The 6,903-nt window shown below is 36.1% G+C and overlaps 1 pseudogene; it reads right to left on the reverse strand.

Moving 5' to 3' along the window:
• Positions 1 to 2,783: 2,783 nt before the first annotated feature.
• On the reverse strand, positions 2,784 to 3,872 carry LOC127238118 (histone-binding protein RBBP4-like; annotated as a pseudogene).
• Positions 3,873 to 6,903: the final 3,031 nt, after the last annotated feature.

The raw sequence follows: 6,903 nt of genomic DNA on the forward strand, positions 1-6,903 counted from the left end.
CCTTGGGCAAAGTCCTGACACACACACAACACAAATTTGCAAGTAGGGATTCCTTTGTATTTCTTAATAGTGCAATCAGTTCTTCTAAACCATGGTCACGTCTCATATGTTGCACAGTCCCCATGGGCAGTGAAATTAGAGGTAAACTACACAGTCATTTGCTGCTAAGGATTTACAAAGAAATAGAATATAGTGCATAAGTGCATGCATAATTATTCCCAGCAACAGAAAAAAAAACATGGAAAAAATTCACAACCAATTTGCCGTCTGCATACATGCTAATTGCTATCTACTAGAGGTGTGCCATCAAGAATGGCACACTTCTCTATGTGAATGGGAAACTTGTGAATGAATGAGCTTGTGGGTTCCTAGGTAGAAGAAATTCTTATCTCACAGGTTCAAATTCTCCAGACTCATGAATATGACACATTAATATTCATTAAGTGGAATAAATTATCATTTTAGGAGATTACTATTTTCATTCCATCACATTTTCCAATTAGGAGTCCCATTTTTGCAAATAATCAGCTTTCTGTTGCCAAAGGTTTTTCAGCTACTTTTTTGGCAAAGGGGTCTGGAGCCAAGTTCAGCATCCATTTAAGAAACAGGAGAACACTGAAGTACAATTCTATTTTTTAATGACAGGTTAATCCTGCTGCTATGAACCTGATCAAAGAGGTGCCAGACACAAAAGCGAAAAGGGAAGACTCCTTTTGAGAAAGGAGCTCAGGCAGGGAACTGGAGGTGTTCAGATCTGTTATGAAGAAATAAATGCACCATGTGAATGAGTAGAATTCTCACAGTGCCAGGAGAGAATGCGTAAGGGAGATCCAAGACAACAGAAATGAAGGCAAGGTTAGGACTGACAGTCATGTCTAGATGCTGATAACAAAACACAGGGAAACACTTAACAAATATATACATCTCTCCCAGATTAAAATTTAATCTCTAACACGTTTATGTTCAGCTAAACTTTACAATCTTGTTAGTAAAAACCAAGTATTATTTAAAACAAATAGGAATCAAAGGGTGGTTTAATTTTAAAAAGGTCAAATACATTCGGGATGATCTACTTTGAAATACAACTGCTTAGTAATTATTTGTATCCAATCAAAGCAGAATTTCTAAATAAAGTAATTTTATTTAAAATATACATTAAAGAATTTATATAGAAATACCTTAGAGTTCCTTTTATGATAAACAAAATGTATTTATTTTTTTCCCTTTGCATATTGGATATATGGAGAAAATGTAAAGATGTATGTTTTTCTCATATATACACAGGCACTCAAACACACAAAAATATATATTCTCACAACTGTTTTCAATACCAAACTCGGAGTTCTAACCAAACACATGGAGTATGTAACAAAATGCAGACATTCAAATTACAAAGGAAAATTCAATATTCCTTTGAAACTGTAAGCCCAATTAAATATATTCTTGTAGGAGTTGCCTTGGCCATGGGTTTTAACACAACAATAAAAAGAAACTAATATATACAGATAGCATTAAATTCCAAGTTTTATATATGTTTATATATAAGTTTATATATGTTACTAAGAAATTCAATGTTGTCTGTGGATAATTGCTAATTGGGGAGTCCTTGTCTAACAGGTATGGGTCCCTATATTCAATCCCCAGTTCAGAAAAATAAATGACATACAAAGGCATTTGTACATCCATATTCTTTCCTCTCCTCCTCATCTCTCTGTCTCTCTGTACCTTTCTTTTCTCTCTTTCTTCTCCTGTCTGAATACGTACACATACATTTTTTTGTAGATGTAAAAACTAATACAGATAGTAAATTTGAAATAAGCAATATATTAAACTCAAATCATTTCAATTTTTTCTTTTTTATATACAAAAGCAATTTATTTTATTATAAGCACTTACAGTTAGCCATGGAGAACAACAAGCCTGATGGTGAGACAGGTCAACCAAAATACAGATGACATCAAACCACAGTAGTCAAGGACTAACCCCTAAATAAGCATGTCTTAACAATTATTAATTGAAGTTTAAAAACAAATATGAACTAGCAATTCACTCTTTCTCAACTATACAGCTTATTAGTGGTATGACTGCCATAAAAAAACATACATAGTTATAACTTGGTGGTCCCAAGTTACACACACACACACACACACACACACACACACACACACACACAAATATTTCACAGAAAAGAAAATAATAATGTGGAGACATCTCAAGAAATACATTAGTGCAAAAACATAAGGGGAGTAGGAATGTGGAATCTTAAGTAACGAAACCAAGAAGAGTCTAGTTTACATAGCAAAATGCACATCCTGGAAAGTCAGCTGTGAGGACCTTAATGTAGGTATCTATGAGTTGATTTTCTTTAATTCCTGAATAAAAATAACATCTTGCAATATTTATAGTCACGGCTCAGACACCCATCTCATTTGATTCTATTCCTTACCCACTCTGGCCTTCTACTTGAAAATCTGAAAAACTTGGGGATATAGGATAAGAAGAAAAATAATTCCAGATAATATTCTCCATTTCTGAAGTGACTTTAGACCTGGGTTTGGTACTAGAAAATTCCTGAATAAAAATTTAGATTTAAGTCTGTGGTTTTGTTGAATTAAGTCTGCCAAGTAAGATTTAGAAAACACCCATGGTTGGGGCTAATAGTATTGTTGGTGGCACCTATTGTAGCTGAATACTGAACAAGGTTTTTGTCTCAACCCAGTGTTAAATCCATCTCAAGATTCATAGGAAAACAAGAGGAGTCTAAATCACAAGTGCAGACATGACTAGGATCCACCTGCATCCATACTTCTTTTAGGGTCTTCATCATTATACATGTTCTCTGCCACTTGCGACATTTGCATGTAATTGTCTTCTGATGCAAAACAAATCACCCCAGGTTCATTCACATTCCAAGAGAAATCAGATATCTTGACAGTGTGACCACCATAAAGAAACGATAGCTCTGGTATGCTATCTCCTGCATCTTCTGGGGACTGTTATTCCCCACTTTTTCTTAAATCTCAGACATTCAGCCTATAATATAAGCCAAAATAGTCTCATTGGGAGGTGACACCTTAGCTCAGAATGTTTCATCCTTATGTGACACAAAGGAATGCAACTTGAGTTTCAGATTTCTCAGAACCCACAAGACAACAGCCTTGTCAGATCGTATGGCAAGAATGAACTCACTATAAGAATTGAAAGATAGGAAGTTCAGCAGTATGAACATCCACCAAGTGGCTTGGCTTGTAAGTATTGTTTGAAAGAGTATTTCATATCATAAGTTTCTGATCATCAGCTAACCCGAACAGAGCCTTTTAGGGCAGATGCTTGGAAATGTCCTCTACTACAGCTGTATGCCTTATACAGATGGTCTTTGCATGCACTACTTTTCCTTCTTTTGGAGCTGCACTGGTGTCCCATAGACAGATGGTATGCTCTTCTGAAACACTAAGTAAGTTCCCTCTGACATTTGGATTCCAAGGAAGACCATAAACTTCCTTCTGAGCTCCATGTACCTGTCCTTCATCATTGATCATGATTTCTATTTCAATTTTCCTATGGACCGAGCCCACACCTCCAAATTCCATGTTCACTGTCATAATGTGATGTACCAAACTGAGTGTCATCATTACAGAGCTAATCACTAGCTGTCACTAGGTGTTTTTGTCCATCTGATGTGTATGTTTCCAGGACAAGCAAATGAATGTTGAAATCTCTACCTTCAGGCCTGGTTACATCTTAAGACACTGGGAAGTTAAACTGGGCCACTCCAGGGCATGGGTCATCACCAAATCATAAAGAAAAGGGTTCTCCTCATTGATCACATGCTCTGCCACCACATTGTCAATGGCAGCTTCCTTGTCATCCATGGCATCGTAATGCCATGGAGGGGTTGGGAGATTCTGAAGTCATGTGTTGCAGGAGGGGCACAAAGACTACTGGCCTCAATAAAATTTATCGATGCAAACATTTTTCTATATGATCTTAAAAAGAATCCTAAAATCAAATTAAAAGGATAATTCCATCTATAATAATATAAAAATAATTTAATTTTAATAAAAATATAATAAAATTAGTAGAAAATGCTGATAATCAAAATATTTTTGTGAAATATATTTAAAATTGTTAAATAAGTACAATGGTATTCTTTCCATGAACCAAAATATTTAACATTGTTAAAATTGTAATATTTCTTAATTCATCTATATATTGTGCAAACTTTCCACTTGGTTTCTATAAAAGTTGATCTCCAAAAGTTTATGTAACACTCAAGGCCTCAAGTTAGCCAAAAATAATCTTTACTAAAGAGAAAATGAGAGGACTCACACTTTCTAACTTTAAAACTTAACTATAAGCAATAGTTGAATGTGTTTATTCTGTAACCAGGAATTAGGCCCTTACCTACACCCATAAACGGTTGCATGAAAAAAAAGACAATATGGTATACAAATACAACAGAATTTTATTCTGCACTGAGTCCTAACAAAATCATGTAATCTCAAAGAGAATGGATATAACCAGAGACTGACTGAAGTAAGGCAGACTCAGAAACAAAACCATCATATTTATAATAATTCAACCATTTTTTGGAATTTGAATATAAACATGACAGATGATGGACAGATGATAGAGAGCAGGACAGTGAAATGGGGCTATGAAGAGACAAAAATAAAATATAAAATTAAAGGAAAGGAGATGGAAAACAAGAAGGAGATGGACAATGAAAAAGAATCCCATGTTTTCTCTTATATTTAGAAATCTGACTGCATAAACACATATATACATGTATCTGTGACAAAAGAGTCAGAGTGGTGAGTGTTTCCTGGGAGAACAGAGATAACAGGAGGCAAGAAAGAAGAGCAAGGGAGAGCAATGGGCAAGACACAGTGATGTACACACAAAAACATATTATACAATGAAACCCATTTATTTAGACTAAAAAAATGCTTTGCAAAATAAAATAAATATTTTAAATGTTTATGGCATAAGTAAAGACATTAACTGATGGAATATACTGAGAGTTAAAAGGAAAACCAAGATAAATAAATTCAATCAGAAAATTGAATTTCTTTAATGACATAATAATATTGGGTTTTTATTCCCTTTTCTCTTAAATTACAAACTAGCTTGTTTTACATGTCAATCCCAGTTCCCTTTCCCTCTCCTCCTGCCTTGTTCACCACCGATTCTCTATCCCATCCACTTTCTGCTCTCCAGGGAGAGTGAGACTTTCCATGGGGAGGTGGATCTTCAAAGTCTGTCATATCATTTGTACCAGCACCTGGGCCCTCCCCCATGTGTCTAGGCTGAGAGAGTATCTCTCTTTGTGGAATGGACTCCCAAAGTCCATTCGTATTCTAGGAATAAATATTGATCTACTATCAGAGGCCTTATAGATTTCCCATGCATCTTAACTGGAACCCATGTTCAGGGGGTCTAGGTTGGTCCTATGCTTGTATCCCAGCTATCAGTCTGGGGTGCATGAGCTCCCCTTTGTTCATGTCAGCTGCTTCTGTGGGTTTCTCCAGCATGGTCTTGACTCCTCCTTCTCTGTAACTGGACTGCAGGAATTTGGTTAGTGTTTAGCTGTGGGTGTCTGCTTCTGCTTCCATCAGCTACTGGATGAAGACACTAGGATGGCATATAAGGTAGTCATCAATCTCATTATTGGCGAAAGGCATTTAAGGTAGCCTCTCCACTATTGCTTACATTGTTAGTTGAGGTCATCCTTGTAGATCTCTGGAAATTTCTTTAGTGCCAGATTTCCCTTTAAATCTATGTGGCTCCCGCTATTGTGTTTTTTCTTTCTCTCTTCTATTCTGATTTCCAAAATAAATAAAGAACTCAAGAAGCTAGTCACCAATACACCAAATAATTCAATTAAAAATATGGTACAGAGAATTCTAAATAGAGGAATCTAAAATTGCTGAAAAACACATAAAGTGCTCAACATCCTTAGCCATCAGGGAAATGCAAATCAAAACAACTCAGACATACAATTTTACTTCTGTCAGAATGGCTAAAATCAAAAACACCAATGACAGTTTATGCTGAAGAAAATGTGGAGAAAGGGGAATTCTCCTCCACTTCTGGTGGGAGTGCAAACTTGTAGAGCCACTTTGGAAATCAGTATGTTGGTTTCTCAGGAAAATGGCAATCGGTCTACCTCAAGATCCAGCAATTCTACTTGTAAGCATAACCCAAAAGATGCTCATCCATACAACAAGGACATCTGTTTAACTATGTTCATATAAGCATTATTTGTAATAGGCAGAACCTGGAAGCAACCTAGATGCCCCTCAACTGAAGAATGGATAAAGAAAATATGATACAGTGACACAACGGAATACTACTCAGCAGAAAAAACAATGAAATATTGAAATTCTCAGGCAAATGGATGAAACTAGAACAAATCATACTGAGATAACCCAGTCACAAAAAGAGGAACATGGTATGTACTCACTCATATATGGATATTAGACATAGAGTAAAGGATCACCAGCTTATAATCCACAGTGACAGAGAAGCTAGGAAACAAGGAGGACCATAAGAGAGACATACACGGTTCCACAAAGAAGGAAAAAGGGTCAAAAATCTCCTGAGCAAATTGGGAGCATGTGGGGAGGAGAGAGGGAGTTAGGAGAAAGAGAAATGGAGAAGAGGAGAGTGGAGGGAGTTAGCAGAAAGATAAAGGGAGAAATAGAGGGGAGAGGAGGACATGAGGGAACAGGAACATAATAATGATTTCATAGGTAATTAATACTACCTTTTGTAAATCCTATGGGACCAATATGGCAAGCCAATGGTGAAGCAAGTCTTTGTACTCCTGCCTCACATTGTACACAAAAATTAACTCAAATGAGATCCAAGATCAGATTTTAGAAGGAAAGGATTAAGGTT

The sequence above is a fragment of the Phodopus roborovskii genome, unplaced genomic scaffold, assembly GCF_943737965.1.
Source record: "Phodopus roborovskii unplaced genomic scaffold, PHOROB, whole genome shotgun sequence".
NCBI classification, from domain to species: Eukaryota; Metazoa; Chordata; class Mammalia; order Rodentia; family Cricetidae; genus Phodopus; species Phodopus roborovskii.